The 23,597-nt window shown below is 39.9% G+C and overlaps 1 pseudogene; it reads left to right on the top strand.

Moving 5' to 3' along the window:
- LOC145713803 (nucleoplasmin-3 pseudogene) overlaps nt 1–17,935 on the top strand; it is a 63,548-nt pseudogene extending 45,613 nt beyond the window's left edge.
- The last annotated feature ends 5,662 nt before the right edge of the window (nt 17,936–23,597 follow it).

The following is a 23,597-nucleotide window of genomic DNA, read 5'->3' as shown; positions in this document are numbered from 1 at the left end:
AATCTTTTTGATGATGGCCGTTCTAACTGGCGCGAGATGATTTCTCATGGTGCTGTTCATGTGAATTTCCCTAAGGACTGGTGATGTCGAGCATCTTTGCATGTACCTTTGGCTTTTCTTGTATCTTCTTTCGACAAACGTCTGTTTGGGTCTCTGGCCCATTTTTTACATCGGGTTGTTGTTATCACTATTATTTTATTATTTGCTAGCAAGTTGTCTGAGTTCTTTTTTTTGAGTTCTTTTTAAAATTTGAATCGACATACAATGTTACATTCATTGCAGGTATACAACGTGATGTTAAGCACTCTATACGTTATGCTGTGCTCACCACAAGCATAGTGACCATCTGTCACCATGCGACATTATTACGGTAACACTGACTCTATTCCCCAGGCTGTGCCTTTTATTCCTATGACTTATTTATTTCATAACTGGAAGCCTTATCTCCTACTCCTTCACCCATTTTGCTCACCCCTCACCCCCCCTTGTGGCAGTCACCAGTTTGTTTTCTACATGTATAGGTCTGATTCTGCGTTTTATTTGTGTATTCATTTGTTCTTTCTTACATTCTACATGCAAGTGAAACCATATCGTATTTGTCTTTCTCTGTACTTATTTCACTGACCTCTAGGTCCATCCAGATTATTGCACATGGCAAGATCTCATCGTTTTTTTTATGGCTGAGTAATATTCCATTGTGTAAAATAGACACGTGGATCAATGGAACAGAATAGAGAGCCCAGAAATAAAAGCCATGCATTTATGGTCAATGAATCTGTAAATGGTCGCTAAGTCTCTTCAATAAGTGGTTCTGGGAAAACTGGACAGCTACACGCAGAAGAACCACTTTCTTATACTGTACACAAAAATAAACTCAGAATGGGTTAAATATCTAAATGTGAGACCTGAAACCATAAATTTCCTCGAAGAGAGCACAGGCAATAATTCCTTTGACATCGCCATAGCAACATGTTTTCCAGCTATGTCTCCTACGGCAAGGGAAACAAAAGCAAAAGTCAACAATTGGAACCACATTAAAATAAAAAGCTTTTGCACAATGAAGGAAACCATCAACAAAACAAAAGAGACAGCCTACTGAATGGGAAAAGACATTTGCAAAGGATCCATCTATAAGGGGTTACTATTCAGAATATATAAAGAACTGATGCAACTCAATACCAAAAATAAACCAAATAATGCAATTAAAAATGGGCAGAGGCCCCAACTAGACATTTTTCCAAAGAAGACACACAGATGGCCAACAGACATATAAAAAGATGCTCAGCCTCACTCATCATCAGGGAAATGCAAATCAAAACCACGATGAGTCTGAGTTCTGTATATATTTTGGATATTAACCCCTTATCAGATATATGGTTTGCATATACTTTTCCCATTTTGTAGGTTGTCTTTTCCCTTTGTTGATGGTTTCTTTTGCTGTGTAGTTTTTACTTTGATGTCGTCACACTTACTTATTTTTGCCTCTGTTGCTTGTGTTTTAGGCGTCATATCCAAAAAATCATTACTAAGATCCACGACAAGGAGCTTTACTCCTGTGTTTTCTTCTAGGAGTTTCATAGTTTCAGGTCTTACATTTAAGTTCTTAATCCATTTTCATGTTATTTTTTGTGAGTGGTGTCAGATATGAATCCAGTTTCATTCTTTTACATGTGAATATCCAATTATCCCAGCAGCTTTTCCTGAAAAGACTATTTTTCTCCATTGAGAATTCCTGGCTCCCTAGTCAGCTATTAGTTGACTGTATATTCTTGGGCTTATTTCTGGACTCTTTATTCTGTTCCACCGGTCTCTTTGGTTTTATGCCAGTACCATACTGCTTTGATTATAACTTTACAGTATAGCTTGAAATCAGAAAGTGTGGTGCCTACTGCTTTGTTCTTTCTCAGTATTTCTTTGAATATTCGGGGTCTTTTGTGATGTCATGTAAATTTTAGAATTGTTTTTTCTACATTTGTAAAAAATGCCATTGGAATCTTGATAGAAATTGCATTGGATCCATAGATGGCTTTCGGTAGTATTGACATTTTAACAATATTAATTCTTTCCGTTCATGAACACAAGGTATTTTTCCATTTATTTGTGTCTTCAATTTCTTTAATCAGTGTCTTATAGTTTTCAGAGGGGAGCTCTTTCACCTCCTTAAATTTACTCCTAAGCATTTTATTCTTTTTTCCTTTACTTCTTTTTCAGATAATACGTCATTAACGTATAGAAATGCTGCTGATTTTTGTTTGTTGATTTTGTATCCTGCAATTGTATTGAATTGATCTAACAGTTTCCTAGTAGGATTTTCTATATGTCAAATCATATCATCTGCAAACAGACAACTTTACTTCCTCTTTCCTAATTCTAGTACCCTTTATTTCTTTCCCTTGCCTCATTGTTCCAGGCTATTAGTACTGTATTGAATAACAGTGGTGAGAATGGGCACGCATGTCTTGTTCACCTTCTTAGAGGAAAAGCTTTGGACCTTTCGCTATTGAGTATGTTGTTAGCCATGGACTTTTCATACATGGCCTTTATGTTTTAAGATATGTTCCTTCTGTACCTAAATTGCTAAGAGTTTTTACCAAGAATGGATTTTGAATTTTGTCAAATACTTTTTCCGCATCTATTGAGACGACCATATAATTCTTTTCTTTCATTCTATTTATGCGATGTATCATTTGGACTTATTTGCATATGTTGAACCGTCTTTGGCATCCCAGGGATAAATTTCACTCATCATGGTGTTTGATGATCCTTTTAATGTGCTGCTAAATTCGACTTGCTTGTATTTTATTGAGAAGTTTTGCGTCTATATTCATCAGTGGTATTGGCCTGTAGTTTTCTTTTCTAGTAGTGTCCTTTTCTGGGTTTTGTATCAGGATAATCCTGGCCTCCTAAAATGAGGTTAGGAATGTTCCCTTCTCTTTGATTTTTTTTTTTTTTCCTTTGGAAGGGTTTGAGAAGAACCGGTGTTCTTTTTTAAATGTTTGGTAAAATTCACCAGTGAATCCATCTGGTCCTAGGATTTTCTTCACTGGGAGGTTTTTGATTATGGATCCAATCTCCTTACTGGTAATTGATTGATTTGGATTTTCTATTTCTTCATGATTCAGTCTTGGTAAGTTGTATGTTGTTACGGTTACTTTCACTTCTTTTGGTGGTCCAGTTTTTTGGTGGAGAGTTTCTCAGAACAACCTCCTATGATCCTTTAAATTTCTGTGATATCAGTTGTAATGTCTCCTTTTTCATTTATAACCTTGTTGGTTTTGGTCTTCCTCTTTTATGCTAACTTAGCCTAACTAAAGGTTTGTCAATTTTGTTGATCTTTTTAAAGAACCACCTTTTAGTTTGGTTAGTCTTTTCTATTGTTTCTCTGCTCTCTATTTCATTTATTTCCTCCCTAATCTTTATTATTCCCTTTCTTCTGCTAGCTTTGGCCTCAGTTTGTTCTTTTTCTAGTTCGTTAAGGCAGAGAGTTAGGTTACTTATTTAGGATCTTTCTTGCTTCTTAACGTAAGTGTTTATTGCTATCAGCTTCCCTCTTAGAACTGCGTTTGTTGCATCCCACAAGTTCTAGTATGTTGTGTTTCCATTTTCATTTGTCTCAAGAAACTTTCATTTCCACTCTAATTTCGTCTTCGTTCAGGAGAGCATTGTTTAATTTCTATGTGTTGTGAATTTTCCAGTTTTCCTCTTGTTATTGATTTCATGCCATGTTGCTCAGAGAAGATATTAAATGTGATTTCAATCTTGAGTTTGCTAAGACTTGTTTTGTGGTCTAACATATGGTCTATCCTATCAAATGTTCTGTGTGCACTTGAGAAGAATGTCTATTCTGCTGCTGTTGACTAAAATGTTCTATGTATATCTATTAGGTCCTTTTGGTCTGTAATGTTGTTCAAATCTGCTCTTTCCTTATTATCTGCCTGGATGATCTATCTATTGTTGAGAGTGGTGCATTAAAGCCTCCAGCTATTACTGTACTACTGTTTATTTCTTCTTTTAGCTCTGCCAGTTTTTGTTTTATATATTTAGGTGCTTCTCAGTTAAGTGCATAAATACTTATAATTGGTATGTTTTCTTGATATAGTGACTCTTTGTTATTATATAATGATCTTTTTTGTCTCTTTTCACTATTTTTAACCTAAAGTCTGTTTTGTCTGATGTAAGTATAGCCTACTTCTGCTTTTGGGGGGAGGGGCGTGGGAGGAGGTTACCATTTGCTTGAAATGTCTTTTTCATCCCTTCACTCTTCATCTATATGTGTGTCGACGGCTAACGTGGGTCTCTTGCAGGCAGCATATTGTTGAATCTTGCTTCTTTATTCGTTTGCCCATTCTATGTCTTTTAATTGGAGAATTTAATTCATTTACTTTTAAAGTAATTATTGATAAATAAGGACTTACTATTGCCATGTTGTTAGTTGTTTTCTGGTTGTTTTGTAAACCTGTTGTTTCTTGTTTCTTATCGTGGTGTCGATTTTTTGTTTTGATGTCTTTTGGTGTCAGTGTGCTTTATTGTATTCTTTTGTTGTGTTTATTGTGTTCTTCATTGTATTCTTTTGTGCAATTACTACAGGATTTTCCCTTGTGGTTACAGTGAGGCTGACAAAATATCTTAGACTTGAACACCCTATTAAACTGATAACTACTTAACTTCAAAAGAATTCATAAGCTTTCTACTTTTATGTCTCCTCCTCGCATTTTAGGTTATTGCAGTTACAATCTATGTGTTTTTTATATTGTGTAACTAATGATAGATTATTGTAACGATGGTTATTTTTATTCCATTCATTTTTTTAACTTTCAAACTAGAGTCGCAAGTGAATTATGTCCCACTATGACCATATTGCTAATCTGACTATGACTATATATTTACCATTACCAGTGAGATGAACTACCTTTTAATGTTTTTATGACGTCAATTAGCATTCTTTTACTTCTACCAAATTCCCTTCATCTTTCTTTGCAAGGCAGGTCGGATGGTAATGAACTCTCTTACCTTTTCTTTGTTTGAGAAAGTCTTTATCCTTTCTTTGCTTCTGGAGGACAGCTTCACCAGGTATAGAATTCCTGGCTGACAGCTATTTTCTTTGACTATTTTGAATATGTCATTGCATTCTCTCCTAGCCTGAAGGGTTTCTGTTGAGAAAAGGCCTCAAGATTTTCTGTTAAGAAATCCACCAATAGTCTTATGGGGGCTCCCTTGTATGTAACTTCTCTTTTTCTTGCTGCTTTTAAAATTCTTTCTTTGTGTTTTGGTTTTTGATAATTTAATTATAGTGTGTCATGGGGCAGCCCTATTCAGGTTCAACCTATTTGGGGTCTTTTGGGCCTCATGCATCTGTATGCCCATTTTCTCCACGGATTCAAGACATTTTCAGTCATTATTCCTTTAAATATACTTTTTGTCCTGTTCTCTTTCTCTTCGCCTTCTGGAATTCCCATAATGCAAATATTGTTTCTTTTCATATTGATCCATAATTCTCATAGGGTATTTTCACTCTTTTTCAGCCTTTTAGTCTTTTTTGCTCTTCTGACTGGGTAATTTCCAGCGTCTTATCTTCCAGGTTGCTGAGTCCTCTACATGACTAAGTCTACTTTTGAAATTTCTATAGAATTTTTCAGTTCAGTTATTACATTTTTAAACTTTTCTATGGGTTTTTTTTTTGGTGGCTTGCTTTTTCCTTGTCAAACTTCTCATTCTGTTCATGCATTGTTTTCTTAATTTTGTTCAGTTACCTGTTTGTTTTTTCTTGTAGCTCCCTAAACTTCCTTAAGAGAATTATTCTGCATTCTCTGTCTGAGAATTCATAGACTTCCATTTCTTTAGGATCAGTTATTGGAGCTTTATTAATTTCCTTTGGTGGTGTCATATTTACCTGATTTTTCATGATCCTTGATTCCTTACATTGGTATCTGTGCACTTGGGGAATCAGGTTCCTCTTTCAGACTTTAATGGTTTGCTTGGAAAGAGACAGTTGACCAGTTAGCTCAGTTTGGGTTTCTGGATGTGTCTTCTGGTAATGTCCTTGGGCAGGTCGGGACTGGTGTTATGGCCTATTTGGGGGCAAGACGAGTGTTTGAGCCCTAAGGACAGAAATGGGGTGTGTGCCACTTGCTGAGAACAGTTAGATAGGACAGCTGGCTTGGCTCCCTAACCAAGTGAAGATATACGATTAGCTGTGAAGTTGCGTGGATTCTCCAGTAAAGCTTACTAGATGATTGGGGCTGGGTACTATATTTGATAATAGATGGGGCTATGAACTAGCCTCCTTATATGGGCGGAGCAGTAGGATAAGACTTAGGGTCTGTACAGCTCATTGTTTGGGGACCCAAATCAGGCCAGAGAGTGTACTATATTCCCTGGTGAAGTGAAGTCATCAGTTTTGCTCTGCAGGTGGAAGAAGCCATGGGATGTGCTCTCTGTTTAAGTGCCACTGTACAGAGGCCTGTTGAATGGACTATGCAGCTTCCCATATGCTCTAGTTAGGTTCCCTGGCCAGGCAGGCTGAAGGCTCTATTCAGTGATGAGCAAGGCTATAAATTAGATTCCCTGCCCAGGTGTAGTGGCAGAAGTCATTCTAAGGCTGGTAAAGCTCTTTGTTGTCTCAACTCAAGCTGACCCACACTCCAAGTTTCCTAATTGAACAAGGCCGATTCCTTCTACAAACTACCAGCTCTTCCTGCTCACTTCTTGGCTCGAGTGCCTCTGGGCTGCACAGCTTCCAGGAGTTGTTACCAGCCCTTCTGGTCAAGATAGGACCAGAAGACACTCTCCGCAGAAGGTGGGACTGTGATTATTCAGCCTCTTGCTTGCATGTGGACAAGTCGGGCTCCTGAGCTGGCAAAAGTTTTCATGTGAGGATCCAAATCAGGCAAATCCGTACCCCATCACTTTCCCTGGTCAGAACGTGTCTTTGCCTTGGTTCTGCGGAGGAGCAATGCCACTGGTTGGGATTACTACTTGGGGCACTGCAGATATGAACTCGGTCTACTAAGATCCACGCGCTGGTTGTTATGAGCCCCTTCCCCCCATCTCTGTGTTCCCCTTTCTCAGATGCCCCGTGGTGGAGCCCCATAGATCTCCCCACAATCCCCATGGTGCAAGATCAGAGTAGCGCCTACTGCTGGGTAACTCACAATGCTGGGAGGATGAGTTGTCCACCTGGGCTGTCTTTTCCTACAGAGACTGGAGGCTTAGAGGAGACATCTCTGCGTGGTGCTGCACTGGTTTGGGGGAGGGGTTATGTGGCCAATGTGTAGCCACTTCCTTTACCCCTCGAATGCAGTCTGCCTTGGTTTCTGTGATACGGGAAGGTGCTTCACCTCGCCCCCCACGTACTATAATTCCCTGAGTGGTGTCTTGTTTTTAAAAAGCTGTCAGTTGTTCTTCTAGTGATAGGGAAGGAAGTCAGGAACAACCTGTGGCACCATCTTGGTGCTGTCACTCAGAAATTTTTAATTGTAGTAAAGTTCAGCTTATCAACGATTTCTTTCATGGATCGTGGTCTTTGGTGTTATATCTAAAAAGTCATCACCATACCCAAAGTCATTTAGGGTTTGTCTTCTCTTCCAGGAGTTTGATAGCTTCATATTTTACGTTTAGTTCTGCAATGCATTTTGAGTTAATTGTTGTAAATGACGTAAAGACTATGTCTAGATTCATTGTTTTACATGTGGATGTGCTGTTGCTCTAGCGCCATTTGTTGAAGACCAGTTTTGCTCCATTGTATTGCCTCTGCTCTCTATCAAATATCAGGTGACCATATTTATATGTCCCTATTCCTGGGCTTTTTCGATTCTGTCCCATAGATCTATTTGTATATTCTTTCACCAATACCACTCTGTCTTGATTACTGTAGTTTTATAGTAAGTTTTGAAGTTGAGTAGTGGCAGTCCTGCAACTTTATTCTTCAGTATTCAGTTGGGTATTTTAGGTCTTTTGCTTCTCAATATAAACTTTACAATCAGTTCGTTGATAGCCACAAAATAACTTGCTGGGATTTTTACTGGGATTCTATTGACTGTATAGATCAAGTTGGGAAGAACTGACATCTTCATAGTATTGAGTCTTCCTATCCATGAATATGGACTGTCTTTTCATTTATTTAGTTCTTCTTTGATTTCATTCATCAAAGTTTCGTAGTTTTCATCATATAGATCTTATACACATTGTTTTGGATTCATACCTATGTATTTCATTTTGGGGCTGCTAATATTGCTATTGTGATATTAATTTCAAGTTTCACTTGTTCATTGTTGGCATATAAGAAAATGACTGGCTTCTGTATAATAACTTTGTATCCTCCCACTTGCTAGAATCATTTATTAGTTCCAAGAGTTTTTTGTTGATTCTTTAGGATTTTCTACATTGACCATCATGTCATCTGTGAACAAAGATAGTTTTATTTTCCCTTCCCAATCTGTATGCCCTTTATTTCCCTTTCTTGTCTTATTGTATTCACTAAAAATTCCAGGATAATGCTGAAAAGGACTGATGGGGAGGGACATCCTTGCATTGTACCTGATCCTAGTGGAAATACCTCTAGTTTCTCACCATTAAGTATGGTGTTAGCTATAGACTTTTTGTAGATATTCTTTATCGAGGTGAGGAACTATATAAATATAGAATATTAAGAATATTATTATTAATAATATAACTGTAATATAAATAAATATAATATAAAATATAAAAAGTAATATAAACATAATATAATATATAATAAATATAAATAAAATAATATAACATAAATATAAATATAATATAAAATAATAATAATACATTAGTATTATCATTCAAGTGTTAATACACATATTTTTGAACCCACTCTAATCTGGTAACAGAGCCAATCATGGAAAGACGAATTACTTATTTTCTTGCTTTACCTACTTGTATTATGACTGAAATTTACATTATTTCATTTAATTAGAAGTTGAAAAAGAAATGAACTCGCATGAGTCAGTTATCAAAATGGGAGAGAAAAATTAAAACATAAGTAAGTTTTGTATTCATCATTTAACTATTTTTATCTCATTTTATTTTTTTACATTTTTTTAAACTTTTTTTTTTTTTATTTTTGAGAGACAGAGACAGAGCATGAGCGGGGGAGGGGCAGAGAGAGAGGGAGACACAGAATCTGAAGCAAGGCTCCAGGCTCTGAGCTGTCAGCACAGAGCCCCACGTGGGGCTCGAACCCATGAAACCACAAGATCATGACCTGAGCCGAAGTCAGACGCTTGACCAACTGAGCCACCCAGACACCCCCATCTCATTTTAATGGAAGAGAAAGTCTTTTTTCCTTCCTTCAGCTGTGATTTCACTGTAAGTTGAAAGCTAATAAATAAGCCATTTCTGGGCTTTCTTTTTCGATGAGGAAACATTTAAAAAAAAAACAACTATTGCTTAAAACATCGTTCTCTCGTATGAGGAACAAATACAACAGAATCCAGTGATTAGACTATGTTTGCAACAATTGTTTGTTGTGCCTGGGACTTTTTAGAAACAAGTATACTGTTATTCATATAATCTAAACTTTGCATTTTTCTGTTTTCAGGTCAAACTCCAAGAGTTTGAGGTCGAATTTTGATGGAGCACCCAGATGTCCTCAGCTGTCATGAGGAACACTTACCATGTTTGCTTGGACATTTTCCCCATTATGTTGGCAGATACTTCGCTATTGACACAGAAAAAAACAATGGATTAAGGAGTTGACCTATCAGTCACTGAAGCGTAGGGCCAATATTACCCTTGACCTGTGTGATCTGTATCCTTTTAGAAAGAAGACATTTTTTTCACATGTGACTAATAATAATAATGAAGATGATAGTAATAATAGGAAGAAAAAGAACAGACTCCTATTGGGCACCTACTACCCAAGTACACGAGCATGTATGTACACACACACACACACACACACACACACACATTCTGTCTCTTCTTTCCACCATAGTTGTTATCGCTTCCTCACACACCCATTTTCCTCCTTCTTGGTGAAAAACTGGTATAGGGGCTTCTGGGAGGCCTATGGAAGTCTTTGAGATGCATTGGTTTGGTATGAAGTACCCTCAAGGTCTGCAAATGTGACTTTAACCAAGGGATCTTCAGCTTGAACCAAATGTTTGCAGCATTACCTAAGGCATTGTTTGCACTCCAAAAAGAAGGATCAGCACGGGAAGAAATGATGCAAAGGACTCGCTGGAAGTTTGGGGGGAAAAATGTCTTGGTTAGTTAGAAACTTAACTTCTCTCCTATACTCAAGCACAAAAAATTTAAAAATAAAATTAAAAAAAAAAATAACAGCCCTATAAATAGAACAAATGTGGAAATACTGCAGGACTGAAAATCTCAGCCCATCGCGACTCCAGTCTTAGGGAGCTTCCAGAGGGGAGGTTCCAGAAGGAATTACTGCTATTTGCTCCCAGCAAAAATTAGGGGGGAAAAAAAGGTTCCCTTACCTGTTGTTAACTGCCAAAATGAGCATCAAGAGCTTCTTGGGAAGTTTACACACGTATGGAGAGAAAAAGGAGGCAATGACAGCGTTTAGCTTTCAATGAGTTACCTTTTGTAATTTTCTCAAGTATAACAAATGTTGAACATCTCAGAGGAATAAACTCTAAGACTTGGAAAAGCTGGACACCAACAAGATGCACCTTTTTCATCTTTATCAGGTTAAGATGATCTAAATAGCTCCTTCCGTTTCAAATGTCTACGGACACCCCCGAAAGGACAGATTCACTGGCAGTGTGTACCTAGACCTGGTTGTGTCACTGCGCTTGGGTAAAGCATTTTCATTAAGCCCTGTGCTATGTTCCGTGGCACTATTGATGAACTTAGGCGCTACTCTAGTCAATCAATTTCATGATCAATACACTTAGACGGTGGCTTTGTAATTTGTAGCTGAATCGGCGAGTTATTTTACTGGATTGATTGAATCAACTTGCAACATTAGGGCTAGAGGGAAGAGGTTGCATGCTCACCGAGAAGAAAACGGGAGAGAAACGATCCTACTCTCACAATTGATGAAGATCGTCACTTGTTTGTAATGAGAAATCCCATACACTTTGGGTTTCTTTAAAATGATTGCTGAACTTGTTTGTAACTACTCACTTTTATGCTCAACATCAGGCAAGGTATAGGTATGCAAACTGAACAAACCATTGTAATTTTTGCCCTCATGGAGCTGATAGTTTAGATGACAAGAGAGAGGGTTTGAATACATAATTAGACAAATATATACACATGATGAGTGTGATTTACTTTATACTTAAAAAATGAAGAGAAAACATTTTTTTTAATTTTGAGAGAAAGAGAGAAAGAGAGAGAGAGAGAGAGGCAGCAAGAAGGGGAGGAGCAAAGAGAGAGAGAGGGAGGAAGAGAGAATCCCAAGCAGGCTCTGCATTGTCAGCACAGAGCCTGATGCAGGGCTCGAACTCGTGGACCGTGAGATCATGACCCGAGCTAAAGTCAACAGTCCGACGCTTAATCGACTGAGCCACCCAGGTGCCCCCAGAAAAAGCATTTTTTTAAAGGAATGCAAAGTAGCTTTAAATTTTTTCTTTTCTTTTTCTCCCTTCCTTCCTTCCTTCCTTCCTGCCCCCTCCTCCTCCCCTTGTTGCTTATTGGAGAATGTATAGGTTGAAGGAGATTGGAATATATCAATATGAGGGAAACCTAAAAGACAACGTGAACACTTTCCTCAAGTAGAAAGCATGGGAAGAAGAAGAACAAGATGTAGGAAAGGAAGTGGAGAAAGGAAGGAAAACCACCAAAGACCCGGTGAATTCTGTTTAAAATATTTCATAATAGAAACTAATGGCAGAGTTGGTAAGCTTAGAGAAATAAATCCAGAAGAAGGAAATCACTTAAGAAGGAAGATTCTTGGGGCACCTGGGTGGCTCAGTCAGTTAAGCCTCTGACCCAGGTCACGATCAGGTCATGATTCGGCTCAGGTCATGATCTCACAGTTTGTGAGATCGAGCCCTGCGTCAGGCTCCACGCTGACAATAAGGAGCCTCCTTGGGATTCTCCCTCTCCCTCCCCCTCCCCCACTCTGCTCTTCCTTCACTCATGCTCTCTCTGTCTCTCTCTCAAAACAAATAAATAAACATTTTTTTAAAAAAAAGAAAGAACAGTCTTAATTTTTCTCTAAGTGGACAGTTTTGTTTTGTCTTGCTTTATTTTGTTCTGAAACTGTTCTCGCGGAGTGTATGTTATTGGCAGAATCTTGGATGGAGTAATTAGTTACTGGCTCAGAGGAGTGAACTGTAACGCCCATGGTCGTACAGGCAGAGCTGGGTCGGGCCACCAGGTCTCCTAATGCCTAAACTGGGGTTCTTTTCACTGTATTGCCTCCCTTCTGGGTAGAGAAAGCTTTCCAGATGCCGTGCCTCGCTATTTGTAAAAGGACACCTTGGTTTACATGTGAACAAACTGTAGAATTTGTCTATAATTTCTGACCTCTCCTGATGGCCTGTGGTCACACTCCTTGGCTTCTGTCCAGCCCGTGGTCAGATTTACCTAGTGGGTGAGGTTGGGAGAAAGACCTGGGCCGCTGTGACTGTTTCGGCCTCTCCCTGGCATCTGCCTGCAAAGAGCTTTGAGTTTCCGTGGGAGAGGCCTGGGACAGGCAGATAACACACCTAAGTTTCATTTCTCCCAACAGCATTAGCCACAACAAAGCTGGTGTTTCTATCTCATAGTGTGCGTCCTGCGAGCTCAGACGGAAAAGAAGGGTGGCAATTATTGGGGCTCCCCTAAGCCCAATATATTTTATTGAGAAACGTATTTCCTAGTGGTTCAAAACATGGACACTGGAGCCAGATTAGCTGTGTTTGTATCCCAGCTCTGACACTTAACTAGCTGTGTGATCTTGGGCAAATCGCTTAACTACTCTAACAAAATGAGACAAAAGTAGCATCTACGCCGACGTGTTTATGTCACAATTAAAAAAAAAATTTTTTTTAGGTGTCTGACACGTAGGATAAAATTTTAAAAACCAGTGGTTTATTACCATGTACAAGGGACAATTTTTCAAGAAGCCTTTCAAGAAGACTGTGGATTTTTATTATACACATATTTCAGATACCTATTTTTATATGGAAGCAGTGAAGTTTATGGTTGAAAGCATGGGCTCTGGAGTCAGACACCTTGGTTCAAATTTTGGCCTCACGACTTACCAGTTGTATGACTTTAGGCAAGTTACTTAACCTTGGATCTCAATCTTGTCACAGTGATATAAGGATACTGGCCGTACCCACCTTAAGAGATTGTTGTGGAAAATGACAATATTTATCATGTACTTATTGATCTAATATTCATTATATATTTATTCAAGAAAATACATATGTAAAAATGGAGTGGAATTGCTGGGGCCTGTGGTAACCCTATGTTTAACCTCTGGAAAAACTGCAAGACATTTTCCAAAGCGGTTGAAATATTTTACATTCCCACCAGCAGTACATGAGGGTTCTGATTTCCCCACATCTTCACCAACAGTTACTCTTGCCCATCTGTTTTCTTTTAGCCATCCCCGTGGATATGAATTGGTAGCTCATTGTGCTGTTGACTTGCGTTTCCCTGAAGTTGAATGATGTCAGGCATTTTTCTTATGTTGATTGGCCATTGGTATATCTTCCTGGAGAAATGTGTAATCAGATCCTTGTGCATGGTTCAACTGGGTTACTTGCCCTTTTATTACGGAATTATATTTTATATTTCATATATTCTAGAATTTTATATATTCTAGGGGCAAGTCCCTTAACAGACATATGATTTGCTCTCATGCTTTTGGTGTCATATCTAAGAAGTCTTTGCCTAACCCAAGTCATGAAGATTTACTCCTATATTTTCTTCTAAGCGTTTTCTAATTGTAGCTCTTATATTTAAGTTAATGATACCTTTTGAATTATTTTTTGTATACGGTGTGAGGTAGTAAATCCCTTTTTTTTTTCCAGGTGGATATCCAGTTGTCCCAGAACCATTTGTTGAAGACGATTCTTACCCTATGGAATTAACTTGGCACTCTTCCTGAAAATCAATTGACTATAGGGCACCTGGGTGGCTCAGTTGGTTAAGCATCTGACTCTTGATTTCAGCTCACGTCATGATCACTCTGAGATTGAGGCCCAAGTCAACACACAGCCTGCTTGGAATTCTCTCTCTCCTTCTGTCTCTGCCCCTCCCCTGCTCTCTCACACAGACACTCGTTCTCAAAATAAATAAATAAATAAATAAGCACTTTTAAAATAAAGATAAAAAATAAAATCAATTGACTCTAAGTGTGAGCCTTTATTTATGGACTCCAATTCTATTCCATTGATCTATATGTCTATCTTTATGCCAATATTACACTGGTTTTATTACTGTATCTTTGTAGTAAGTTTTGAAATCAGAAAGAATGCGTCCTCCAACTTTGCTCTTCTTTTTAAATATCATTTAGGCTATTATGAGAACTTTGAATTTCCATATGAATTTTGGGATTAGCTTTAGGATTGGCTGGCAAAGAAGCCAGCTTGGATTTTCACTGAGATTGCATTAAATCTATAGACCAACGTGGGGAGTATCTCCATACAACAATATTAGGCTTTTTGAATCATGAACACAGTATGGCTTTCTACTTATTTACATTTTCTTTCCTGTCTTTCGACCCTGTTTTATAGCTTGCAGACTATACATTTTGCACTTTTTTGGTTAAACTTATTCGTAAGTATTTTTTTTTTATATTCTTTTCTTTCCCAGAAAAATACAGTTAATTGATGTATATTGATCTTGTACCTGACAACCTTACTGAACTTCTTTATTCTAATAGTTTTTCTGTGTATGTATTCCTTAAAATATCCTATATACAAGATCCGTTCATGTAAAAATAGAAATGGTTTTACTTCTTCCTTTCTAATCTAGATACTTTTTATTTCTTTTTCTTATCTAATTGCCCTGACTAGACCCTCCAGTACAATGTTGGAAGGAAGTAGTTAGAATAGATACCCTTATTTTGTTTCTGATCTTTGGGAGAAAGTATTCAGTATTATGTGTGATGTTAGCCGTGAATTTTTTTGTAGATGCCTTTTATCAGAAAGAGGAATTTCCCTTCTATTTCTAGTTTTTTAAGACTTCTGTAAGATTGGAGGTAACATTCGTTCTTTCATACGTGGTTTAGCAATATGAGTTTTCTCTCTTTTCACCTTGGTCGATTTGGCTAAAGCCCTGTCCATTTCGTTGATCTTTTTTAACAATCAACTTCTGGTTTTGTTGATTTTCTCTATTGGTTTTGTATTCTCTATTTCATTAATGTCTTCTCTGATCTTTATTATTTCCCTCCTGATTTCTTTGGGCTTAGTTTCCCTTTTTTTCTAGTTCCTTAAGGTGGGAGATTAGGTTGTTGATCGTGAGATCATTTTTATATAGGTGTTCAGAGCTATAAATTTCTCTTTAGTCACTGCTTTCACTGCATCCAATAGGTTTTGGTATATTTTATCTTCACTTTTATTCGGCTCAAAGTATTTTCTGATTTCCTTTGTGATTTCTTCTTTTACCCATTGGCTATTTAAAAGTACATGACTTGATTTCTTCATATTTGTGAGTTTCACAAACTATTTGTGTTGTTGGTTTCTCATTTCATTCCTTTGTGGTCAGAGAACATACTTCGTATGGCTTAAATCCTTTGAAATTTATTGAGTCTTGTTATATAGCTCTGCGTATGGTCTGTCTTGGATTGTGTTTTGTGTGCACTTGAAAAGAATGTGCATTCTACCGTTGTTCCATGGAGTGATCCGAAGATGTCTTTTCTAGGTCATCTATAGTATTGTTCGTATCTTCCATTTCCTTGTTGATCATCTATTTTTTTTTCTAGCCACTATTAAACATAGGCTAGTGAAGTCTCCCATTATTATCATTGATGGCATATGTATTTTTTATTTTCGTTCTATAAATATTTCCTGCTTAGCCCTCTACCCATTTGCTATACTTGAAAAGCATATGTAAACCTTAAATGCCCCACCAGAGGTCATCCACCTCTCTGCTCCTTTTGTCGACATGCACACCAGAGAGGGACACAAAACTTTGGGGATGGATAGGAGTAAATGGGGGGGGGGGGAGGTCCCGGAGCTTGGTGGTACAAAGGATCAGCATGGTACAGTAATGGCAGACTTAAAAGGTCATGTCAGGTCAAATACGATGGAAGTCTGAATTGAGTTAAACTAGGAAATTTCAAAGCTCAGTCAGTACTCTAAGTTGTAGAGCAGAAATCACAGATAAGTATGATCTCATGGTTAATTGATTTTTGACAAGAGTGCCAAGACAATGCAATGAGAGACAGAATAGTCTTTTCAACGAATGGTGCCAAGGCAGCTAGACATCCACATGCAAAAAGGAAGAAAGAAAGAAGAAAGACAAAGAAAGAAGAAAGAAAGAAAGAAAGAAAGAGAAGAAAGAAAGAAAGAAGAAAGAAGGAAGAAGAGAGAAAGAGAAGAAAGAAAGAAGAAAGAAAGAAAGAAAGAAAGAGAAGAAAGAAAGAAGAAAGAAAGAAAGAAGAGAGAAGAAAGAAAGAAGAAAGAAAGGAAGAAAGAAAGAAGAAAGACAAAAGAAAGAAGAAAGAAAGAAAGAAAGAGAAGAAAGAAAGAAGAAAGAAGGAAGAAGAAAGAAAGAAGAAAGAAAGAGAAGAAAGAAAGAAAAAGAAGAAAGAGAAGAAAGAAAGAATAAAGAAAGAAAAAAGAGAGAAGACAGAAGAAAGAAAGAAAGAGGAAAGAAGAAAGAAAGAAGAAATACAAAAGAAAGAAGAAAGAAAGAGAAGAAAGAAAAAAAGAGAGAAGAAAGACAGAAGAAAGAAAGGAAGAAAGAAAGAAAGAAAGAAAGAAAGAAAGAAAGAAATTAGACTCCTACTTCACACTATATACAAAAAATAATTCAAAAGAGATCATAGACCTAAATGTAAGAGCCAAACCTATAAAACTCTTGGAAGAAAATAAAGGAGTAAAACCTCATGACCCCAGGTTAGGCAACGTCTTCTTAGAGACCACACCAAAAGCATAAGCAATTAAGGACAAAATGCGTTAATTAGACTTCATCAAAATTAGACACTTTTGCGCGTCAACAGACGTCTTTAAGAAAATGAAAAGACAATTCACATAAGTGGAAAAATACTTGCAAATAATATATCTGATAGGGCGTTGTGCCCAGAGTAAATAAAGAACACCATTTAACAATTTTTTAAAAAAACCACACACAATTAAATGAATTAAAACAGGGGCAAAGGATTGAATGGACCTTTCTCCGAAGAAGATATACAAATGGTCAACAAGCACTTGCTTAACATCATTAGTCATCAGGGAAGAAATGTAAACCAAAATCACAGCGAGCTTGCAGCACGGCCGCCGGTGTTGCCACCGCCTTAGCATTTTAGAATCAGGAGAGCCGAGCCCAGGCCCGGGCAGGGTAGAGGGTGGTCGGCAGGTCTGGCCTCCCGTCACCATGGACAGTTTTTCCTTTTCCTAAGTGGACTGTCAGCAATCCAGCCAGATCCGCTCTTTCACCTTCAAGGTAGAGGAAGAGGATGATGTGGGGCGTGTGCTGGCTTTGACCACGCTCTGCCTCATCAAGGGGGCCAAAGGTCAGTGTAATGTCCTAGAAGTCATGGTCGGGAACCAGGACCGCCAGGAGACTGCAGTCCCGGTGGCCAACCTCAAGTTGTCCTGAGTTGTCCAACTCACGCTCAGGTTGGAGGACGTCCAGCTCCAACCCCCTGTAACCTTCCATCTGGAGTCGCGTTCCAGGCCTGCGCGGATCGCGGGGCAACGCGAAAAGCAATGACGTTTCTGACGAAGAAGAGAGTGAAGAGGGGAGTGAGGAGGAGGAAGCCGAGTTGTGCCCCATCCTGCTTGCCAAGAGGCAAGGGGGCAGGCCTAGTCTCCTTGGGTGGCAGGACCTCTGAACTTCTATTCTGACCTTCTTTCCCCATTTTACCTATGAGATCAGAGGTCAGCATCGGAAGCTCAGGACTACACATGTTTAATCCTTCCCACATTTTTCGATAAAGGTTGAAATACAACGACGTGGAGTGGGGTTTTTTTTTCTGCAAAAACAAACAAATCAACAACAACACGGCACTAGGATGGCTATACTAAAAAAGATGGACAAGAATAAGTGTTGACGAGGATGTGGAGAAATCGGCACTTTTACACATCGACAGAGGGAATGTTAAAGGGCGTAGGCCCTTTGGGAAATAGTTTAGGTGTTCTTTCAATAATTAAACATACAGTTACCACACGACCCAGAAATTCTATCCTGAGCTGTATCCTCAAGGGAAAGCAGATGTCCGTGAAAAACTTGGACATGAATGTTCGTAGAAGCATCATTCATAAAATCGAAACTGGAAAAAAACCTGGGGTGCCTGGGTGGCTCAGTCAGTCGGGTACCCGACTCTTGATTTTGGCTCAGGTCATGATCCCAGGGTCGTGGGACTGAGCCTCATATGGGGCTTCGGCCTGAGCGTAGAGGCTGCTTAAGATTCTCTTTCTCGAAATGAGTCAGTCCAAAAAAAGGACAGATATCATATGTTTTCACTCATATGTGGAAGTTGAGAAACTCAACACAAGACCACGGGGGAAGGGAAAGAAAAAGAATAGTTACGAACAGAGAGGGAGGCAAGCCATCAGAGGCTCTTAAATACAGAGAACAAACTGAGGGTGCAAGGGGGTGGCGGGGAAAACGGGTGATGGGCATTGAGGAGGGCAGGTCTTGGGATGAGCCCTGGGTGTTTTACTTAAGTGATGCATCACGGGAATCTACTCCCCAAAACAAAAGCACACTGTATACAGTATATGTTAACTAACTTACTAACTTGTCCATAAGTGATAAAAAAAAATAAAATAATAAAATCCACAAATAAATAAAATAAGAAAGATTCTCTTTCTCCCTCTGCCCCTCTCCCCTGTTCTCTCGCTCACTCGCTCCCGCTCTCTCTCTCCCTCAAAGAAAAAAAATGGAAAAAACCATCAACTGAAAACTGGATAAACAAAATGTGGCATAAGCGTACAATGTAATATTATTTGGCCATAGAAAGGAATAAAGTTCTGACACCTGCTACAACATGAATGAATCTTGAAAACATTATGCTAAGTGAAGGAAGCCAGACAAACTGCCACGCAAACTGTGTGCTTCATAAAAACCACTGAATTTCATATTTTAAAATATTGAACTTTATGTTCTGTGAATTACATCTCAATAAAGCTACCAGCTTTTAAAATACACATAAGATCATTTCCCGACTCTTAAGAAAGTCACTCTTTAGCATGGGTAAAAGGGTCATTGCCGGTGTTTAGAATTGAGCCTCTGCCTTCACTTCTGACTCGAGAAGTCAGTGCATTCAGGATAGACTCCTGTTACCCACCTGGAAGACGAATGTGAACATCGGGGTAATGCCATACCCATTGTGCCAACCGTCTGCCCAACTGTGGGCATACACACAGTCGACACCCAGAAATTCTCTTTGAACTACACTGGTTTCTACCAAATTCCCTCAGCTTGTCTGTGGGAAGCTCAGTTAGTCCCCTGCTGGATCACTCTGGTTCTAAGTTTTTTTAACGCTTACTTATGATTGTTGAGACAGAGAGAATCAGAGTGCAAGCGGAGGAGGGGCAGAGAGAGAGAGAGGGAGAGAGGGAATCCGAAGCAGGCTCCAGGCTCCGAGCTGTCGGCCCAGAGCCCGACGCGGGGCTCGACCTCACGGACCGCGGGATCGTGACCTGAGCTGAAGTCAGATGCTTAACCGACTGAGCCACCCAGGCGTCCCTCTGGTTCTAGATACCAGTCCCATCTACCTGGATGATTTACTATCTCAGAGATCTTTCTGGTTTCACTAACCTTCCTGGTGGATATGCGTCTGGCTTGTTCTAACTTAACCAAAGTCCATTTCTGACCATGCTGAGTAAATCTCCTTTCAGCTACCTGTCAAGTGACCTCATATGGCTGGAGAGGCAATATGGTCTAATACGAGAGCATAGCAGTTAAAAGTCCAAGCCCAGTCCAAGTCCTCTCTCCAGTTCAGATAAATAGCAAAGGTAGGTCTCTCCTCTTTCTCCCCCAACCTCCTCTTTTCTTTCCTTTTTTAAAATTAAGCATAATGTATTGTGAAACTGTTTTCCCTACAACACCCAGTGTTCATCCCAACAGGCGCCCTCCTCCGTGCCCCTCACCCACTTTCCCCTCCCTCCCACCCCCCATCAACTCTCAGTTTATTCTCAGTTTTTAAGAGTCTCTTATGGTTTGCCTCCTTCCCTCTCTGTAACTTTTTTTCCTCTGTTCCCCTCCCCCATGGTCTTCCGTTAAGTTTCTCAGGATCCACCTATGAGTGAAACCATATGGTATCTGTCTTTCTCTGCCTGACTTATTTCACTTTAGCAGAAGACCCTCCAGTTCCATCCACGTTGCTGCAAATGGCCAGATGTCATTCTTTCTCATTGCCGGGTAATACTCCCTTGCGTATACAAACCACATCTTCTTGATCCATTTGTCAGTCGGTGGACATTTCGACGTCATGTTGCAGGAAGAATGATCTTGAAAAAGCGTGCCTCGGATCAGGCCCCTTCCTTGCTGAATTGCTACAACAGACCAAATGCTTCATGTCAGGTGCACTCCTAAGCACCCTGTGTCTATTGACGCCTTAAATATTCACAAGGGTGTGTATTCCTCTTCTCACTTTACGGATGAGCACGATGAGGCACGGAAAGGTTAAGTTGCTTACCCAAGAGAGCACATTCACTACCAAGACAGCGTGGCTCCGGAGTCCTTGATCTCGGCATTGCACCGTCCCCATGCCGTCCCCCTCTCGGCCGTTCATCCCACTGACAGGACAATTCTTACCATGGTTTTCAAGGCCTATGTGATCTACTCCCTGCCTTGCTCGTCCTCTACCGCTGCCCAGTACTTGAGCTCACCAAGCCCCAGTCACAGGCCCGCCTCTTCCCCGGGCACCTTTGCACTTTCCGTTGGCTCTGTAATGCGTCTCCTCCCCTCTCCCCTCCTTCACACGTCTGGCTGTTTAAATGTTATCATGCCCGAGATCTTCCCCCATCTTCCTTTCTTAGCAATACTCCCTCTCCAGCTCTCTCTCCCCGGATGATTCCAGCAGCCTCCTCATTTTTGTTCCCGTCACTTCTCTCAATGTGTCTACCAGACCATGAGCGGCCTCCCCCGTTGGGCTGTGGGATCTTGAAGACAGGAGCTGTGTCTGTCTATCTGCTCTCTATCTGGCCCAAGGTCAGCACTTAATCAAAATTGGCTTCATGAACAATGAAGAAGACTTCACCCGAACCTTTGTTACGGGACATGTCCACATATATTGCCATTACCCTGAACTTGTTAAACCAGGGCTCTGTTTTGTTCATTTGTGTGCCCCTGTGTCTAGTATATTCACACCAGAACGCTTTAATATATACTGAATAAGGAGAATGGATAAAGGAGTGAGCCATTAAGGACCAGGATTTGCCAAGAAAGGCTTTATAGAAGAGGTATACTTAAACGTCTTACTTCAGTTGCCAAAAACATTTTTCAAGCATAAAAGATATGCATTTTTAAGGCTCCTTATGAAGCAAACAGTTCTTGCTAAATAACATATCAATCATTCAAATGTAACCGAGAAAATACCATATGGATACTTTTATTGCAAAAAGAAAAAAAAAAAGCCACGGGTTTAAGTCCTATATGAACTTACAGAAAGAGAGACTTTTGCCAAACATTTAAATAGTGACAAGGTGTTAGTGTTGGTTTCCAAATCCCCAAAGTGGCAGACCATATATCTGAACAAGATCAAGGCCCAGCTGATTTAATCCTCAACAACAGTAGTTAGTGGGGATCAACTCCTTTTTAATTCAAATGAGTTGACGAATAAGACAGACATGGATGAAATGAGCTGTTGTATAGGCTGTTTTATTTTACTCAGACTTAACCTATAATTTATCTGAAGCCAAGAATGACTTGCTTCAGACAAATCTGTGAAGCCAGAGTGCAGGCTTAGAAGCCTAAGCTCTATCATTTACCTGCTGTGTGACTTCAGGCAAATTATTCTCTAAACGTTGGTTCCCTGGCTTATAAAGTGGGGATAATGGTAGTATCTGCCTCAGTGAGTATAAAATGCTTCCCATAGTGCCTGGCATGCAGAAATTCTTTACGAAGTGTTAGATATTGATAGTAGTGTTTTGGGTACTGGATTGGTCAAGAGATCTGAGTTCTAGTCCCCATTCTTTCGCTAACTAGTTGCAGGACTTTGGGCAAATTCCTTGGCCGTTTTCTGTCCCAGGTTCCCCTTCGGAAAAGGAGGGCATTCCCATGACTATTTGTTTCAGATATCTGCTGCTGGATCGTAAGCCACCAAAACTTAGTGTCTTAAAATGACAGTTCAGTATTCTCATAACTCTGTGGGTTCGCTGGTATTAGCTGGAAGGTTCTTTTGCTCTACGTAGAATCGCTGAGGTCACTCAGGGAGCTGCATTCCGTTGGGAGTTTGGCTGGGGCAGTACCATGTAAAGTGGCCTCTCGCCACCGACGGTCTCTCTCCCTGTGTCCTCTTTCCACCCCATGGCCTAGCCCAAGTATCTTTACAACAGTACTTCCAAGATGCAGTCTTCCCATAGGGCAAGTTCCAACGTAGAGGGTTCATCCAGCCTCCTTGTCATCTTGCTTGCTCACGTTCCGTTGGCCAAAGCCAGTCAGATGGGCAAACCTAAGTCCGTTCGGAAGAAGACTACACAAGGTATGAATGCCGCGAGGTGTGTTTCATTGGAGGCCATCAACGGAACAGTCTACCCCACCATGATTCCAGATTTTCCTCAGAATCAGCATACGCCATCATAGGTCGAATTCCTTTGTCTTCAACTGCCCCCCCCCCCAAAAAAAAGCGCTGTAGACAAATTTTCCCCTTCTGTTGTAGTTCTCCCTAACTGTTGACTTGGCCCCTCGTCTTCCTGGATCCAATACACTACTCGAACACGCTAACATTCTGATCCCTTCGGATTCCAAGTACTATTCCCCACCCCACAAAAATGTCAGTACCTTTCCTTAGGCTTCCCTTACTTAGTCTGCTCTCTTTCCCCATCTCTTTTCTCCTTTTGTGCATCCCTGAGAGGCACTTACATAAGGTTTGCAGCTATAGCCGCTTGGTGTTTCCACAGGTCTGATCTTGCTATTTTGTGGGGCTTTCCCTTTACATCCTACTGGGAACAGAACAAGGGTGGCTGTCTTTGCCTAACGTTCAAGTGCTTCTTCTGTGTCACATGCCTCAGCAAATGCTCATCACCTGCCTCTTGATGCTGGAAGGAGAAGTTTCGAGTTTTCTATCCATCTGGAGCCATCTAGGGGGTGTGTGGGTGCAGGGAAACCCCCAGGGCCCCAGCCGACAGCCCCATGTGCTTTGGTGCCATTGCACCTGTTCTGTTCCTTGTCACCTACACGCATTCTGAAAGCCAAAGCGACAAACCGCTGTTCATTCCTACGATCTGTTTCACACTCTCTTCAGGGACATACCTTGTTGCTGATATAAAAACTGTATCCAGGGGCTGGGTTTTTCATCTCAAAATACCCCCCCTCTCATCTCTGGG

This window comes from Panthera onca, chromosome X (genome assembly GCF_046562875.1).
Source record: "Panthera onca isolate mPanOnc1 chromosome X, mPanOnc1 haplotype 2, whole genome shotgun sequence".
Classification (NCBI taxonomy): Eukaryota; Metazoa; Chordata; class Mammalia; order Carnivora; family Felidae; genus Panthera; species Panthera onca.
The sequence above is the reverse complement of the archived record's forward strand: the minus strand, read 5'-3'. Positions and strand labels throughout refer to the sequence as shown.